The sequence below is a fragment of the Theropithecus gelada genome, chromosome 20 (genome assembly GCF_003255815.1).
Source record: "Theropithecus gelada isolate Dixy chromosome 20, Tgel_1.0, whole genome shotgun sequence".
NCBI lineage: Eukaryota > Metazoa > Chordata > Mammalia > Primates > Cercopithecidae > Theropithecus > Theropithecus gelada.
Window position 1 is genome coordinate 842,963 of NC_037688.1, and position 19,835 is coordinate 862,797.

A 19,835-nucleotide genomic window follows, 5' to 3' on the forward strand; every position below is an offset into this window, starting at 1 on the left:
GTATTCTAATACTGTTTGAGATTTTTCAGTTAAGGGATTCTCAGTAGCGCTTTGAGGCTTATGGTGAAAACAGAAATATCTTCAGATAGATACTGGAAAGAAGATTTCCAAGGAGCTGATTTGTGATGTGTGCATTACACACACAGAGTTTTACTTTTCTTCTCATAGAGGTTTGGGAATCACATTTGGAGAAAAAGTTACCAGTGGACATTCCATAGCATATAGACGGCTATGGTGAAAAAGGAAATATCCTCAGACAAAAACTGGAGAGAAACTTTCTGTGAAACTGCTCTAGGTCACGTGAATTCCACTTGCACAGTTAAGCTTCTGTTTTCATTGAGCAGTATTCTAACACTGTTTTAGGTTTGTCAGCTAACAGATACTCGGGAGCACGTTGAGACTTATGGTAAAAAGGGAAATGTCTTCAGACAGATACTGGAGAGTAGATTTCCGAGGAACTGCTTTGTGACGTGTGCATTTCACTCACAGAGTTATACTTTTCTTCTCATAGAGGATTAGGGAATCCCGTTTGGAGAAAAAGCTACCAGGGGACATTCGGGAGTACATGGACAGCTATGGTGAAATGGGAAATATCCTCAGACAAAAACTGGAAAGAAACTTTCTTTGAAAATACTTTGTGATAGATATGTCTATTCATCTCACATAGATAAAACTTTCTTTCTATTATGCAGTTTTGAAACCGTCATAGACAGATTCATGAAGGGACATTCGGGAGCACATGCAGGCCCTGGGGAAAATAGGTAATATATTCAGATAAAAACTGGAGAGAAGCTTTCTGAGAAACTGCTTTGTGATTTGTGCATTCCCCTCAGGGAGTTGTACTTTTCTTTTCATAGAGGATTGGGGAATCCCGTTTGAAGAAAAAGCGACCAGGGGACATTCGGGAGTATATGGACGACTATGTTGAAAAGGAAATATCCTCAGAAAAATATGGAAAGAAGCTTTCTGTGAAACTGCTTTGTGATAGATATGTCTATTCATCTCACACAGATAAAACTTTCTTTCTGTTACGCAGTTTTGAAACTGCATCATGGACTGATTCGCAAAGGGACATTCGGAAGCACATTCATGCTTATGGTGATAAAGGAGACATCTTCAGATAAAAACTGGAGAGAAACTTTCTGAGCAACTGCTTTGTGATGTGTGCATTCCACTCAGGGAGTTATACCTCTTTTCTGATAAGGCAGTGTTTGAACAATGTTCCTGCAAAGCTGTAAAAGTGATATTTTGCAGAGCTTTGAAGATTATGGCAAAAAGGGAAATATCCTGAAATAAAACCCAGAAAGAAGTGTTCCAAGAAACTTCTCTCCGATGTGTGCATTCCCTTTAGAGAGTTAAACCTTACACTACGTTGCCCAGTTTGGAAACTCTGTCGTTGAGGAATCTTTGAAGGGCTATTAAATGACACCCGGAGGCTTGCGGTTAGAAAGGAAATATCTTCGGATGAAAACTGGAGAGAATCTTTTGGAGCTACTGCTTTGTGTTGTGTGTATTCATCTCATAGAGTTAAATCATCCTTTGGTTTGAGCAGATTGAAATCACTGTTTCTGAGGAACCTGAGAAAGGACATTAGGGAACGTTCTTAAGAATATGCTGAAAAAGAAATACCCTCTGATAAAAACCGGAAGGAAACTTTCTGTGAAACTTCTCTAGGTCACTTGAATTCCACTCTTACAGTTAAGCTTCTGTTTTCATTGAACAGTATTTTAACACTGTTTTATGTCAGTCAGCTGAGGGATACTCAAGAGCGCTTTGAGGCCTATGCTGAAAACAGACCAGTCTTCAGATAGATACTGGAGAGCCGAATTCCGAGGATCTGCTTTGTCAAGTGTGCATTCCACTCACAGAGATATACTGTTCTTCTCATAGAGGATTGGGGAATTCTGTTTGGAGAAAAAGCTACCAGGGGACATTCGGGAGTATATGGACATCTATGGTGAACAAGGAAATATCCTCAGACAAAAACTGGAAAGAAACTTTCTGTGAAACTGCTTTGTGGAAGATATGTCTATTCATCTCACATAGATAAAACTTTCTTTGTACTACGCACTTTTGGAACTGCGTGATGGACAGATTTGTGAAGGGACGTTCGGGAGCACTTTCAGGACTGTGAGAAAATAGGAAATATCTTCAGATAAAAACTGGAGAGAAGTTTTCTAGGAAACTGGTTTGTGATGTGTGCACTCCACTCAGGGAGTAATACCTCTTTTCATATAAGGCAGTGTGTGAACACTGTTCCTGTAAAAGTGAAAAAGTGATATTTTGAAGAGCATTGAGGAATATGGTGAAAAATATAATAACCTGATATAAAACCCTGAAAGAAGCGTTTCAAGAAACTGCTGTCTGACGTATGCGTTCATTTCAGAGGATTAAAGCTTACACTATGTTGCCCAGTTTGGAAGCTCTGTCTTTGAGGAATCTGTGAAGGTATATTAAGTGGCGCTCAGAGGCTTGTGGTGAGAAAGAAAACGTCTTCCAATGAAAACTGGAGAGAAGCTTTTGGAGCAAGTGCTTTGTGATGTGTGTATTCATCTCATAGAGCTAAATTGTTCTTTGGATTGAGCAGTTTGAAATCACTACTTCTGTGGAACCTGAGAAAGGATGTATGGGAACGAACTTAACAATATACTAAAAAAGAAATACCCTCCGATAAAAAGAAGAAGGAAACATTTTGTGGAATTGCTGTAGGTCCCGTGAAGTCCACTCGCACACTTAAGCTTCTGTTTGCATTGAGCAGTATTCTAACACTGTTTTAGGTTAGTCAGCTAACAGATAATCGGGAGCGTTTGAAGCTTATGGTGAAAAGAGAAATATCTTCAGATAGATACTGGAGAGAAGATTTCCAAGGAGCTGCTTTGTGACGTGTGCATTCCACTCAGGCAGTTTTACCAGTTTTTTCATAAGGCAGTATGTGCACACTGTTCCTGAAAAACTGAGGAAGTGATGTTTCGCAGTGCATTGAAGACTATGACGAAAAGTGAAATATTCTGAAATAAAATGCAGATAGAAGCGTTCCAAGAAACTGCTCTCTGACGTGTGCATTCATTTCAAAGAGTTAAAGCTGACACTACGTTGCTCAGTTTGGAAACTCTGTCTTTGCAGAATCTGTGCAGGAAAATTAAGTAGCACCCAGAGGCTTGTGTTGAGAAAGGAAACAACTTTTGATGAAAACTGGAGAGAAACTTTTGGAGCAACTGCTTTGTGATGTGTGTATTCATCTCATAGAGTTAAATCAACATTTGGATTGAGCAGTTTGAAATCACTGTTTCTGTGGAAGCTGAGAAGGGACATTTGGGAATGCTCTTAAAAATATGCTGAAAAAGAAATACCCTCAGAAAAAAACCAGAAGGAAACATTTTGTTTAACTGTTCTAGGTCACGTGATGTTCACTCGCACAGTTAAGCTTCTGTTTTCATTGAGCAGTATTCTAACACTGTTTTAGGTCAGTCAGCTAAGGGATACTCGTGAGCGCTTTGAGGCTTATGGTGAAAACGACAATATCTTCAGGCAGAAAATGGATAGAAGATTTCTGAGGAGCTGCTTTGTAACTTGTGCATTCCATTCACAGAGTTATACTTTTCCTCTCATAGAAGACTGGAGAATCCAGTTTGGAGAAAAAGATTCCAGGGGACATTCGGAAGTATATGGACGGCTATGGTGAAAAAGGAAATATCCTCAGAGAAACACTGGAAAGAAGTTTTCTGTGAAACTGCTTTGTGATACATATCTCTCTTCATCTCACATAGATAAAACTTTTTTCTATTATGCAGCTTTGAAACTGCGTCACGGAGAGATTCGCGAAGGGACATTCGGGAGCACATTCAGTCCTGTGGGGAAATAGGAGATATCTTCAGATAAAAACGGGAGGGAAACTTCTGGAGAAACTGCTTTGTGATGTGTGCCTTCCACTCAGGGAGTTATACCTCTTTTCTCATAAGGGAGTGTTTGAATACTGTTCCTGTAAAACTGAAAAAGTGATATTTTGCAGCAAATTGAAGACTATGGCGAAAATTGAAATATCCTGAAATATAACCCAGAAAGAAGCATCCCACGAAACTGCCCTCTGACATGTGCCTTCATTTCTGAGAGGTAAAGTTTACACTACATTGCCCAGTTTGGAAACTCTGTCTTTGAGGAATCTGTGAAGGGATATTAAGTGGCGCATGGAGGTTTGTGGTGAGAAAGGAAACGTCTTCTGATGAAAACTGGAGAGAAGTTTTTGAAGCAACTGCTTTGTGATGTGTGTATTCCTCTCATAGAGTTAAATCATTCTTTGGATTGAGTAGTTTGAAATCACTGTTTCTGTGTAACCTGAGAGAAAATTTTGGAACGCTCTTAAGAATATGCTGAAAAGGAAATACCCTCCAATAAAAACCAGAAAGAGACTTTCTATGAAACTGCTCTAGGTCACGTGAATTCCACTCACACAGTTAAGCTTCTGTTTTCATTGAGCAGTATTCTAACAGTGTATTAGGTTTTTCAGCTAAGGGATTCTCGGGAGAGCTTTGAAGCTTATGGTGAAAAGGGAAATATCTTCAGATAGATACTGGAGAGAAGGTTTCCGAGGAGCTGCTTTGTGACATGTGCGTTCCACTCATAGATTTATACCTTTCTTCTCTTAGAGGGTTGGAGAATCTCGTTTGAAGCAAATGCTACCAGGGGACATTCAGGAGCAGAAGGACAGCTATGATAAAAAAGGAACTATCCTCAGGGAAAAACTGGAAAGAAGCTTTCTGTGAAAGTGCTTTATGAAAGATATGTCTATTCATCTCACATAGATAAACGTTTCTTTCTATCATGCGATTTTGAGACAGCATCATGTACGGATTTACAAAAGGATATTCAGGAGCACATTCATGCATACAGTGATAGAGGAGATATCTCCAGATAAAAACTGGAGAGGAGTTTTCTGAGAAACTACTTTGTGATGTGTGTATTCCACTCAAGGAGTTATACCTCTTTTCTCATGAGGCAGTGTTTGAACACTGTTCCAGTAAATCTGAAAAAGTGGTATTTTTCAGCGTATTGAAGACTATGGCAAAAAAGTGAAATATCTTGAGTAAAACCCAGAAAGAAGCATTCCAAGAAACTGCTCTCTTACGTGTGTATTCATTTCAGAGAGGTAAAAGCTACACCACATTGACCATTTTCCAAGCTCTGCCTTGGGGAATCTGTGCAGGGATATTAAGTGGCGCCCTTGGGCTTGTGGTGAGAAAGGAAATATCTTCTGATGAAAACTGCAGAGAAGATTTTGGAGCAACTGCTTTGTGATGTGTGCATTCATCTCATAGAGTTAATCATACTTTGTATTGAGCAGTTTGAAAGCACTGTTTCTGTGGAACCTGAGAAAGGATATTTGGGAACGCTCCTAAGAATATGCAGAAAGAGAAATACCCTCTGATAAAAACCAGAAGGAAACTTTCTGCGAAACTGCTCTAGGTCACGTGAAGTCCACTCGCACATTTAATCTTCTTTTTTCATTGTGCATTATTCTTACACTGTTTTAGGTTTGTCAACTAAGGGATACTCAGGAGCACTTTGAGGTTTACAGTGAAAACAGAAATATCTTCAGATAGATACTGGAGAGAAGATTTCCGAGGAGCTGCTTTGTGACGTGTGCATTCCACTCACAGAATTATACTTTTCTTCTCATAGAGGGTTGAGAAATCCCATTTGGAGAAAAAGCTACAAGGGGACAAGGACAGCTATGATGATAAAGGAAATATCCTCAGACAGAAACTGGAATAAAGCTTTCTGTGAAACTGCTTTGTGATAGATATGTGTATTCATCTCACATAGATAAAACTTTCTTTCTATTATGCAATTTTGAAACTGCTTCATGGATGGATTCGTGAAGGGACATTCAGAGCACATTCAGGAATGTGGGGAAACAGGAAATATCTTCGGATAAAAACTGGAGAGAAGCATTCAGAGAGCCTGCATTGTGATGTGTGCATTCCACTCAGGAAGTTTTACCACTTTTCTCATAAGGCAGTGTTTGAACACTGTTCCTGTAATACTGAAAAAGTGATAGTTTGCAGCGCGTTGAAGACTATGGCGAAAAGTGAAATATCCTGAAATAAAAACCAGAAACAAGCGTTTCAAGAAAGTGCTCTCTGACGTGTGCATTCATTTCAGAGACTTAAAGCTTACAATGCATTGCCCATTTTGTGAACTTTGTCTTTGAGGAATCTGTGAAGGGTTATCAAGTGGCTCCCGGAGGTTTGTGGTGAGAAAGGAAACGTCCAATGAAAACTGGACAGAAGCTTTCGGAGCAATGGCTTTGTGATGTGTGTAATCATCTCATAGAGTTAAATCAACCTTCGGATTGAGCAGTTTGAAATCACTGTTCCTGTGGAAACTGAGAAAGGACCTTTGGGAATGCTCTTAAAGTGTGCTGAAAAAGGAATACCCTCTGATAACACCAGAAAGAAACTTTCTGTGAAAGTGCTCTAGGTCATGTGAAGGCCACGTGCACAGTTAAGCTTCTGTTTTCATTAAGCAGTATCCTAACACTGTTTTAGGTTAGTCAGCTAACGGTTACTTGGAAGCACCTTGAGGCTTACGGTGAAAGCAGAAATAACTTGAGATAGATACTGGAGATGAGATTTCCGAGAAGCTGCTTTGTGATGTATTCATTCCATTCACAGAGTTATACTTTTCTTCTCAGAGAGGATTGAGGAATCCCGTTTGGAGAAAAAGCTACTAGGGAACATTCTGGAGCATATGGATGGCTATGGTGAAAAAGGAAATATTCTAAGACAAAAACTGGAAAGAAGCTTTCTGTGAAACTGATTTGGGGTAGATATGTCTATTCATCTCACATAGATAAAGTTTTCTTTCTATTATGCAGTTTTGAAACTGCATCATGGAAGGATTTGCAAAGGGACATTTGGGCGCACATTACGGCCTGAGGGAAAATAGTAAATATCTCCAGATAAAAACGGGAGAGAAGCTTTCTGAGAAACTGCTTTGTGATGTGTACATTCCACTCAGGGGGTTATACCTCTTTTCTCATAAGTCTGTGTTTGAACAATGTTTCTGTAAAACTGAAAACGTGATATTTTGCGGTGCTTTGAAGACTATGGCGAAAAGTGAAATATCAGGAAATAACACCCAAAAAGAAGTATTCCATGAAACTACTCTCTGACATGTGCATTCATTTCAGAGAGTTAAAGCTTATACTACCTTGCCGACTTTGGAAACTCTGTCTTTGATGTATCTCTGAAGGGATATTAAGTGGTGCCCTGAGGCTTCTGACAAGAAGGAAATGTCTTGCGATGAAAACTGGAGAGAAGCTTTCAGAGCAACTACTTTGTGATGTGTGTATTCATCTCATAGATTTAAATCATTCTTTGGATTGAGTAGTTTGAAATCACTGTTTCTGTGAAACCTAAGAAAGGACATTTGGGAATGCTCTTAAGAATATGCTGAAAAAGGAAAACCCACCGATAATAAACAGAAAGAGATTTTCTGAGAAACTGCTCTAGGTCACGTGAAGTCCACTCACACATTTAAGTTTCTGTTTTCATTGAGCAGTATTCTAACACTGTTTTAGGTTAATCAGCTAAGGGATACTTCAAAGCACTTTGATGCTTATGGTGAAAACGGAAATATCTTCAGATAAAAACTTGAGAAAAGATTTCTGAGGAGCTGCTTTGGGACGTGTCCATTCCACCCACAGAGTTATACTTTTCTTCTCATAGAAGATTGGGGAATCCCATCTGAAGAGAAATCTACCAGGGGATATTCAGGAGTTTATGGACGGCTAGGTGAAAAAGGAAATATCCTCAGACAAAAACTGGAAAGAAGCTTTCTGTGAATCTTCTTTATGATAGATATCTCTATTCATCTCACGTAGATAAAGCTTTCTTTCTATTACGCAGTTTTCAAACTACGTCATGGAAGGATTCGCGAAGGGGCATTTGTCGCACATTCCAGCCTCTGGGGAATTAGGAAATATCTCCAGATCAAAACGGGAGAGGAGCTTTCTGAGAAACTTCTTTGGGATGTGTGCATTCCACTCAGGGAGTTATACCTCTTTTCTTATAAGGCAGTGTCTGAACAATGTTCCTGTAAAACTGAAAAAGTGATATTTTGCAGCGCGTTGAAGACTATGCCGAAAAGTGAAATATCCTATAATAAAAACCTGAAAGAAACATTACAGGAAACTGCTCTCTGACGGGTGCATTCATTTCAGAGAGTTAAAGCTTACACTGCATTGCACAGTTTGTAAACTCTGTCTTTGAGGAATCTGTGAACGGATATTAAGTGATGACTGGTGGCTTGTGGAGAGAAAGGAAACGTCTTCCGACAAAAACTGGACAGTAGCTTTCAGAGCAACCGCTTTGTGATGTGTGTATTCATCTCATAGAGTTAAATCATCCTTTAAATTGAGCAGTTGGAAATCACTGTTTCTGTGGAACCTAAGAAAGGACATTTGGGAACACTCTTAACAATATGCTGAAAAAGAAAAACCCTCAGATAAAAACCAGAAGGAAACTTTCTGTGAAACTGCTCTAGCTCACGTGAAGTCCCCTCACACAGTTAAGCATCTGGTTTCATTGAGCAGTATTCTAACACTGTTTTAGCTGAGTCAGCTAAGGGATACTAGGAAGGGATTATCTCACATAGATAAAACTTTCTTTCTATTATGCAGTTTTGAAACTGCGACATGGACGGATTCATGAAGGGACATTCGTGAGCAAATTCAGGCCTGTGGGGAAATAGGAGATATCTTCAGATAAAAACTGTAGAGAAGCTTTCTGAGAAATTGCTTTGTGATGTGAACATTCCACTCAGGGACTTATACTTGTTTTCTCATAAGGCAGTGTTTGAACACTGTTCCTGTAAAACTGAAAAAGTGAAACTGTGCAGCACATTGAAGACAATGGCAGAAAGTGAAATATCCTGAAATAAAACCCAGACAGAAACGTTCCAAGAAACTACTCTCTGACGTGTGCATTCATTTCAGAGTGTTAAAGCTTACACTGCGTTGACCAATATGGAAACTCTGTCTTTGAGGAATCTGTGAAGGCGTATTAAGTGACACCTGGAGGCCTGTGGTGAGAAAGGAAACGTCTTCCGAGGAAAACTGGAGAGAACCTTTCAGAGCAACTACTTTTTGACGTGTGTATTCATCTCATAAAGTTACATCATTCTTTGGATTGAGACGTTTGAAATCACTGTTTCTGTGGAACCTGAGAATGGACATTTCAGAACACTCTTAAGAATATGCTGAAAAAGGAATATCGTCCAATAAAATCCAAAAGAAGATCTTCTGTGAAACTGCTCTGGGTCACGTGAAGTCCAGTCACACAGCTAAGCTTCTATTTTCATCGAGGAGTATTCTAATGCTGTTTTAGGTTAGTCAGCTAAGGGATACTTGGGAGTGCTTTGAGGTTTACAGTGAAAACCGAAATATCGTCAGATAGATACTGGAGAGAAGATTTCTGAGGAGCTGCCTTGTGATGTGTGCATTCCATTCACAGAGTTATACCTTTCTTCTCATAGAAGATTGGGGAATCCCGTCTGGAGGAAAACCTACCAGGGAATATTCGGCATTATATGGATGGCTATGGTTAGAGAGGAAATATCCTCAGGCAAAAACTGGAAAGAAGCTTTCTGTGAAACTGATTTGTGATAGATATGTCCATTTATCTCCCATAGATAAACCTTTCTTTCTATTACGCAGTGTTAAAACTGTTCCATGATGGATTCACGAAGGGACTTTCAGGAGCACATTCAGGCCTGTGGAGAAATAGGAGATATCTTCAGATAAAAACTGGAGAGAAGCTTTCTGAGGAACTGCTTTGTGGTGTGTGCATTCCTCTCAGGGAGTTATACCTCTTTTATCATAGGGCAGTGTTTGAATAATGTTCTTCTAAAACTGAAAAAGTAATACTTTTCAGTGCATTGAAGACTATGGCACAATGTGAAATATCATTAAATTAAACCCAGAAAGAAGCTTTCCAAGAAACTGATATCTGACGAGTGCATTTATTTCAGAGAGTTAAAGCTTACACTATTGTACCCAATTTGGAAAGTCTGTCCTTGAGGAGTCTGTGAAGGGATATAAAGTGGCGCCCGGAGGCTTGTGGTGAGAAAGAAAACGTCTTTCAAGGAAAGCTGTAGAGAAGGATTCGGAGCAACTGCTTTGTGATATGAGTATTCATCTCATAGAGTTATATCATTCTTTGGATTCACCACTTTGAAATCACTGTTTCTGTGGAACCTGAGAAAGGACATTTGAGAATGCTCTTAAGAATATGCTAAAGAAGAAATACCCTCGGATAAACACCAGAAGGAATCTTTCTGTGAAACTGCTCTATGTCTCTTGAAGTCCATATGCTCAGTTAAGGTTCTGTTTTCACTGAGTAGTATAGTAACATTGTTTTAGGTTAGTCAGCTAAGGGATACACAGGAGTGGTTTGAGGCTTACGGTGAGAACGGAAATATCATGAGATAGATACTGGAGAGAAGATTTCTGAGGAGATATTTGGAGACGTGTGCATTCCACTCACAGAGTTATACTTTTCTTCTCATAGTGTATTGGGGAATCCCGTTTGGAGAAAAAGCAACCAGGGAACATTCGAGAGTTTATTGATGGCTATATTGAAAAAGGAAATATTCTCAGACAAAAACTGGAAAGAAGCTTTCTATGAAACTACTTTGTGATAGATATGTCTACCCTTCTCACATAGATAAAACTTTCATTCAATTACACAGTTTTGAAACTGTGACATGGACCGATTCGTGAAGGGACATTTGAGAGCAAATTCAGGCCTGTGGGGAAATAGGAGATATCTTCGAATAAAAGCTGGAGAGGAGCTTTCTGAGAAACTGCTTTGTGATGTGTGCATTCCACCCAGGGAGTTATTCCTCTTCTCATAAGGCAGTGTTTGAACACTTTACCTGTAAAACTGAAAAACTGATATTTTTCAGCAATTTGAAGACTATGCCAAAAAGTGAAATATCCTGAAATAAAACCCAGAAAGAAGTGTTCCAAGAAACTGCTCTCTGACTTGTGCATTCATTTCAGAGAGTTAAAGCTTACGCTATGTTGTCCAGTTTGGAAACCCTGTCTTTGAAGAATCTGTGAAGGGGTATTAAGTGACACCCAGAGGCAGATAGTGAGAAGCAAATGTCTTCTGATGAAAACTGGAGAGAAGCTTTCAGAGCAACTGCTTTGTGTTATGGGTATTCATCTCATAGTGTTAAATCATTCTTTGAATTGAGCAATATGAAATCACTGTTTCTGTGGAACCTGAGAAAGGACATTTGGGAACGTCTTAAGAATATTTTGAAAAAGAAATAACATCCGATAAAAACCAGAAGGAAACTTTCTGTGAAAGTTCTTTAGGTCACGTGAAGTCCACTCGCGCAGTTAAGCTTCTGTTTTCATTCAGCAGTATTCTAACACTGTTTTAGGTTAGTCAGCTACAGGATACTCGGGAGCGCTTTGAGATTTATGGTGAAAACGGAAATATCTTCAGATAGATATTGGAGAGAAGATTTCTGAGGAGCTGCTTTGTAACGTGTGCTTTACTCTCACAGAGTTATACTTTTCTTCTCATAGAGGATTGCGGAATCCCATCTGGAGAAAAAGTTACCAGGGGACATTTGGGAGTATATGGACGCCTATGGTGAAAAAGGAAATATCCCCAGACAAAAACTGGAAAGAAGCTTTCTGTGAAACTGCGTTGTGATAATATGTCTATACGTCTCACATAGATAAACCTTTCTTTCTATTACGCAGTTTTAAAACACTGTGATGGATGGATTCGCGAAGGGACATTCAAGAGCACATTTAGGCCTGAGGGGTAAATAGGAGATATCTTCAGATAAAAAATTGAGATAAGCTTTCTGAGAAACTGCTTTGCGATACGTGCATTCCACTTATTCAGTTAACTCTCTTTTCTCATAAGGCAGTGTTTGAGCGCTGTTCCTGTAAAACTGAAAATGTGATACTTTACATCGCTTTGAAGAGTATGGCGAAAAGTGAAATATCCTGAAATAAAACCCAGAAAGATCTGTTCCAGGAAACCGAACTTGGACATGTGCATTCATTTCAGAGAGATAAAGTTTACACTATGATGACCAGTTTGGAAATTCTGTCTTTGAGGAATCTGTGAAGGGATATTAAGTGGTGCACAGAGGCTTGTGGTCAGAAAGCCTTTCATATGTCTGTTGGCTGTATGAATGTCTTCTTTTGAGAAATGTCTGTTCATATCCTTTGCCCACTTTTTGAAGCGGTTGTTTGTTTTTTCTTGTAAATTTGTTTGAGTTCTTTGTAGGTTCTGGATATTAGCCCTTTGTCAGATGAGTAGATTGCAAAAATTTTCTCCCATTCTGTAGGTTGCCTATTACGCAGTTTTGAAGCTGCATTATGGCTGGATTCGTGAAGGGACATTTGGGAGTACTTTCATGCCTCAAGGGAAATAGGAGATATCTTCAGATAAAAACTGGAAAGAAGCTTTCTGAGAAACAGATTTGTGATGTGTGCATTCCACTCAGGGAGTTGTAACTCTTTTCTCATAAGGCAGTGTTTGAACACTGTTCCTGTGAAACTGAAAAGTTAATATTTTGGAGTGCATTGAAGACTATGGCGAAAAGTGAAATATCCCGAAATAAAACCCAGAAAGAAGCATTCCAAGAAACTGCCCTCTGGCGTGTGCATTAATTTCACAGAGATAAAGCTCACACTACGTTGCCCAGTTTGGAAGCTCTGTCTTTGAGGAAGCCGTGAGGAGAAAGTAAGTGGCGCCCGAAGGCTTGTGATGAGAAAAGAAATGACTTGCGATGAAAACTGGACAGAAACTTTCAGAGCAACTGCTTTGTGTTGTGTGTATTCCTCTCATAGAGTTAAATCATTCTTTGGATTGAGCAGTTTGAAATCACTGTTTCTGTAAAACCTGAGAAGGGACATTTTGGGAATGCTCTTAAGAATATGCTGAAAAAGAAACACCCTCTGATAAAAACCAGAAGGAAACTTTCTGTGAAACTGCTCTAGGTCACGTGAATTCCCTTCCACAGTTAAGCTTCAGTTTTTATTCAGAAGTATTCTAACACTGTTTTAGTTTAGTCAGCTAAGGGATACTCGGGAGTGCTTTGAGGCTTATGCTAAGAAAGGAAATATCTTCAGTAGATACTGGAGAGAAGATTTCCGAGGAGATGCTTTGTGTTGTGTGCTTTCCACTCACAGAGATATGATTTTCTTCTCATAGAGGATTGAGAAATTCCATCTGGAGAAAAAGTTACCTGGTGACATTCGGGAATATATGGACGGCTATGGTGAAAAAGGAAATATCCCCAGACAAAAACTGGAAAGACGCTTTCTATGAAACTGCTTTGTGATAATATATCTATACATCTCACAAAGATAAAACTTTCTTTCTATTATGCAGTTTTAAAACTGCTTCATGGACGGATTCATGAAGGGACATATGGGAGGACATTCAGGCCTGAGGGGTAATAGGAGATATCTTCCAATAAAAACTGGAGAGAAGCTTTCCGAGAAACTGCTTTGTGATGTGTGCATTCTACTCAGGGAGTTCCAAAGAAGCATTCCAAGGAACGGTTGTCTGACGTGTGCATTCATTTCAGAGAGTTAAAGCTTACACTATGTTGTTCAGTTTGGAAACTCCATCTTGAATTATCTGTGAAGGGATATTAAGTGGCACACAGAGGCTTGTGGTGAGAAAGGAAACGTCTTCCGATGAAAGCTGGAGAGAAGCTTTTGGAACAACTGCTCTGTGATGTGTGTATTCATCTCATAAAGTTAAATCATTCTTTGGATTGAGCCATTTGAATTCACCGTTTCTTTGGAACCTGCGAAAGTACATTTGGGAACGTTCTTAAGAATATGCTGAGAAAGAAATTCCCTCCATTGAAAAGCAGAAGAAAACTTTCTGTGAAACTTCTCTAGGTCACGTGAATTTCACTCGCAGAGTTACTCTTCTGTTTTCATTGTACAATATTCTAAAACTGTTTTAGGTTAGTCAGCTAAGGAAACTCGGGATCGCTTTGAGGTCTACGGTGAATACGGAAGTATCTTTAGATAGATACTGGAGAGAAGATTTCCGAGGAGCTGCTTTGTGACGTGTGCATTCCACCCACAGAGTTTTACTTTTTTTCATAGAGGATTGGGGAATCCCATTTCAACAAAAAGCTACCAGGGGACATTAGGGACTATATGGACGGCTATAGGGAAAAACAAAATATCTTCAGACAAAAACTGGAAAGAAGCTTTCTGTGAAACTGCTTTGTGATAGATATGTCTATTCATCTCACATAGATAAAACTTTCTTTCTATTACCCAGTTTCGAAACTGCTTCATGATGGATTCGTGAGAGACTTTCGGGAGCACATTCAGGCCTGTGGGGAAATAGGAGATATCTGCAGATAAAAACTGGAGAGAAGCATTCTGAGAATCTACTTTGTGATGTGTGCATTCAACTCAGGGAGCTTTATCTCTTTTCTCATAAGGCAGTACTTGAACACTGTTCCTTTAAAACTGAAAAAGTGATATATTGCAGTGCATTGAAGACTATGGCAAAAAGTGAAATATCCTGAAATAAAACCCAGAAAGAAGCGTCCAAGAAACCAGTCTCTGAAGTGTGCATTCATTTCAGAGAGGTAAAGCTTACACTACATTGCCCAGTTGAGTAACTCTGTCTTTGAGGGATCTGTGAAGGGATATTAAGTGGCTCCAGGAGGCTTATGGTGACAAACTAAACGTTCTGATAAAAACTGGACAGAAGCTTTTGGAAAAACTGTTATGTTATGTGTTTATTCATCTTATAGAGTTAAATCATTCTTTGGATTAAGCAGTTTGAAATCACTGTTTCTGAGGAAAGTGAGAAAGGACATTTAGCAATGCTCTAAAGAATATGCTGAAAAAGAAATACACTCCAATAAAAACCAGAAGGAAACTTTCTGTGAAACTGCTCTGGGTCACGTGAATTCCACCCAAATGGTTAAGCTTCTGTTTTCATTGAGAAGTATTCTAACACTGTTTTAGGTTAGTCAGCTAAGGGATACTCAGGAGCCCTTTGAGCCTTACGGTGACAATGGAAATATCTTCAGATAGATACTGGAGAGGATTTCCTAGGAGCTGCTTTGTGATCTTTTCATTCCACACAGATTTATACTTTTCTCCTCATAGAGGATCAGGGAACTCCGTTTGTAGAAAAAGCTACCAAGGGACATTCGGGATTATATGGACCGCTATGGAGAAAAAGGAAATATTCTCAGACAAAAACTGGAAAGAGCTTTCTGTGAAACTGCTTTGTGATGTATGCATTCCACTCAGGGTGTTATACCACTTTTATCATTAAGTAGTGTTTGAGCTCTCTTCCTGTAAAACTGAAAAAGTGGTACTTTGCAGCACATTGAACCCTACTGCGTAAAGTGAAATATCCTGAAAAAAACCCAGAAAGAAACTTTCCAAAAAACTGCTTTTTGAGGTGTGCATTTATTTCAGAGAGTTAAAGCTTACACTACCTTGCCCAGTTTGTAAACTTTGTCTTTGAAGAATATATGAAGAGATATTAAGTGGCGCCCGGAGGCTTGTGGTGAGAAAGGAAACATCTTCGGATGAAAACTGGAGAAAAGCTTTGGTAGCAACTGCTTTGTGATGTGTGTATTCATCTCATAGATTTAAATCACTCTTTGAAAATAACTATTTCAGGATTATATGGACCAGTTTGAAATTACTGTTTCTGTGGAACTTGGGAAAGGACATTTGGGAATGCATTTAATAATATGCTGAAAAAGGAATACCATCCATTAAAAAACAGAAGGAAACTTTCTGTGAAACTGCTCTAGGTCACGTGAAGTGTACTTGCACACTTAAGCTTCTGTTTTCATTGAGCAGTATTCTAATACTGTTTTAGGTTAGTCAGCTAAGAGACTCTCAGAAGCGCTTTGAGGCTTATGGTAATAATGGAAATGTCTTCAGATAGATACTGGAGAGAAGATTTCCGAGGAGCTGCTTTGTGACGTGTGCATTCCACTTGCAGAGTTATACATTTCTTGTCATAGAGGTTTGGGGAATCCCACTTGGAGAAAAAACTACAAGGGCACATTCAGGAGGATTTGGACCTCGATGGTGAAAAAGGAAATATCTTCAGAGAAAAACTGGAAAGAAGATTTCTGTGAAACCGCTTTGGGATAGATATGTCTATTCATCTCACATAGATAAAACTTTCTTTCTATTATGTAGTTTTTAAACTGCGTCATGGACGGATTCGCGAAGGGATATTTGGGACCACTTTCAGGCTTGTGGGGAAACATGAGATATCTTCAGATAAAAACCGAAGAGAAGCTTTCTGAGAAGCTGTATTTTGATGTGTGCATTCCACTCAGGGAATTATACCTCTTTTCTGAAAAGGCAATGTTTGAACACTGTTCCTGTAAACTGGAAAACTGATATTTTGCAGCACATTGAAATCTATTTCGAAAAGTGAAATATCTTGAAATAAAACCCAGAAACAAGGATTCCAAGAAACTGCTGTCTGACGTGTGCATTCACTTCAGAGAGTTAAAGATTGCACTACTTTGTCCGGTTTGGAAACTTTTCTTTGAGTAACCTGGGAAGGGATATTAAGTGGCATTCGGAGGCTTGTGATCAGAAAGGAAACGTCTCCCAATGAAAACTGGAGAGAAGCTTTCAGAGCAAGTGCTTAGTGATGTGAGTATTCATCTCATAGAGTTAAATCATTCTTCAGATTGAGCTGTTTAAAATCACTGTTTGTGTGGAACCTGAGAAAGGACATTTGGGAATGCTCTTAAGAATATGCTGAAAAAGAAATACCCTCCAATAAAAACCAGAAAACATTCTCTGAAACTCCTCTAGGTCACGTGAAGTCCACTCGCACAGTTAAGCTTCTATTTTCATTGAGCAGTATTTTAACACTGTTTTAGGGTTGTCAGCTAAGGAATAACCGGGAGCGCTTTGAGGTTTACGATGAAAACGAAATTATCTTCAGATAGATACTGGAGAGAAGATTTCCGAGGAGCTGCTATGTGATGTGTGCTTTCAATCACAGAGTTATGCTTTTCTTCCCATAGAGGATTGAGAAATTCCATCTGGAGAAAAAGCTACCAGGTGACATTTGGGAGTATATGGACGGCTATGGTGAAAAATGAAATATCCCCAGGCAAAAACTGGATAGAAGCTTTCTTTGAAACTGCTTTGTGATAATATGTCTATACATCTCACAAAGATAAAACTTGCTTTCTATTATGCAGTTTTGAAACTGCATCATGAATGAATTCTCGAAGGGACATTCGGGAGCACATTCAGGCCTGAGGGGGAAATAGGAGATATCTTCAGATAAAAACTGGAGAGAATCTTTCTGAGAAACTGCTTTGTGATGTGTGCATTCAACTCATGGAGTTATACCTCTTTTCTCTTAAGGCAATGTTTGAACACTGTTCCTCTAAAACTGAAAAAGTGACATTTGGCAGTGCATTGAAGATTATGGCAAAAAGTGAAATATTCTGAACTAAAACACATTAAGCAGCGTTCCAAGAAGCTGTTCTCTGACGTGTGCATTCATTTCAGAAAGTTAAAGCTTGCATTATGTTGCCCAGTTGGGAACCTCTGTCTTTGAGGAATCTGTGACGGGATATTAAATAGCGCCCAGAGGCATGTGGTTGGAAGGGAAACATCTTCCAATGAAAACCGGAGAGAAGCCTTCGGTGCGTGTGCTTTGTGATGTGTGTATTCATCTCATAGAGTTAAATCATTCTTTGGATTGAGCAGTTTGAAATCATTGTTTCTGTGGAACCTGAGAAAGGACATTTGGGAATGCTCTTAAGAATATGCGGAAAAGGAAATACACTCTGACAAAAACCAGAAGGAATCTTTCTGTGAAACAGCTCTAGGTCATGATAAGTCCACTCACAGAGTTAACCTTCTGTTTTCATTGAGCAGTATTCTAACACTGTTTTAGGTTAGTGAGCTAAGGAATACTCGGGAGCACTTGAGGCTTACGATGAAAACGGGAATATCTTCAGATAGATACTGGAGAGAAGATTTCTGAGAAGCTGTTTTGTGACATGTGCATTCCACTCAGAGAGTCATACTTTTCTTCTCATAGAGGATTGGGGAAACCCGTTTGGAGAAAAAGCTACCAGAGTATATGGACGGTTACAGTGAAAAAGGAAGTATCCTCACACAAAAACTGGAAAGAAGCTTTCTGTGAAACTGATTTGTGATAGACATGTGTATTCATCTCGCATAGATAAAACTTTCTTTCTATTACGCAGTTTTGAAACTGCGTCAAGAACAGACTCGTGAAGGGACATTCACAAGCATATTCAGGACTGTGGAGAAATAGGAGATATCTTCAGATAAAAACTGGAGAGAAGCTTTCTGAGAAACTTCTTTGTGATGTGAACATTGCACTCAGGGAGTTACATCTCTTCTCTCATAAGTCAGTATTTGAACACTGTTCCTCAAAAACTGAAAAAGTGATATTTTGCAGCACATTGAAGATTATGGCAATAAGTGAAATATCCTGAAATAAAACCCAGAAAGAAGCGCTCCAAGAAACTGCTCTCTGATGTGTGCATTCATTTCAGAGAGTTAAAACTTACACTGCAATGCTCATTTTGGAACACTGTCTTTGAGAAATCTGTGAAGAGATATTAAGTGGCACATGGAGGCTTGTGTTAAGAAAGGAAACGTGTTCCAATGAAAACTGGAGAGAAGCTTTCGGAGCAACTGCTTTGCGATGTGTGTATTCATCTCATAGGGTTAAATCATTCTTTGCATTGAGCAGTTTGAAATCATTGTTTCTGTGGAACCTGAGAAAGGAAATTTGGGAACGCTTTTAAGAATATGCTGAAAAAGAAATACCCTCTGATGAAAACCAGAAGTAAACATTATGTGAAACGGCTCTAGGTCAGGTGAAGTTCACCCCCACAGTTTAGCTTCTGTTTTCATTGAGCAGTATTCTAACATTGTTTTTGTTTAGTCCATGAAGTAATAATCAGGAACACTTTGAGGCATATGGTGAGAACGAAAATATCCTCAGATAGATACTGGAGATATTTCTGAGGAGCTGCTTTGTGACGTGTGCATTCCACTAACAGATTTACACCTTTCTTCTCTTAGAGGATTGAGAAATCCCATTTGGAGAAAACGCTACAAGGTGACATTTCGTAGTATATGGATGGCTATGGTGAGAAAGGAAGTATCCTCAGATAAATACCGGAAAGAAGCTTTCTGTGAACTGCTTTGTGAAAGATATGTCTATTCATCTCACATAGATAAAACTTTCTTTCTATTACATAGTTTTGAAACTGCATCATGGACGGATTCTCGAATGGACATTCGGGAGCACCTCAGGCCTGTGGGAAAGTAGGAAATACCTTCAGATAAAAACTGGAGAGAAGCTTTCTGAGAAACTGCTTTGGGATGTGTGCATTCCACTCAGTGAGTTTCACCTCTCTTCTCATAAGACAGTGTTTGAACACTGTTCCTGTAAAACTGAAAAGTGATATTTTGCAGCGCATTGAAGACTGTGGTGAAAAGTGAAATATCCTGAAATAAAATGCAGAAAGAAGCGTTTCACGAACCTGCTCTCTAACGTGTGCATTCATTTCAGAGAGCTAAAGCTTACACTGTATTGCCCAGTTTGGAAACTCTGTCTTTGAGGAATCTGTGAAGGGATATTAAGTGGCGCCCAGAGGCTTGTGGTGAGAAAGGAAACGTTTTCAGATGAAAACTGGAGAGAAGTTTTCAGAGCAACTGCTTTGTGATGTCTCTATTCATCTCATAGAATTAAATCATTCTTTTGATT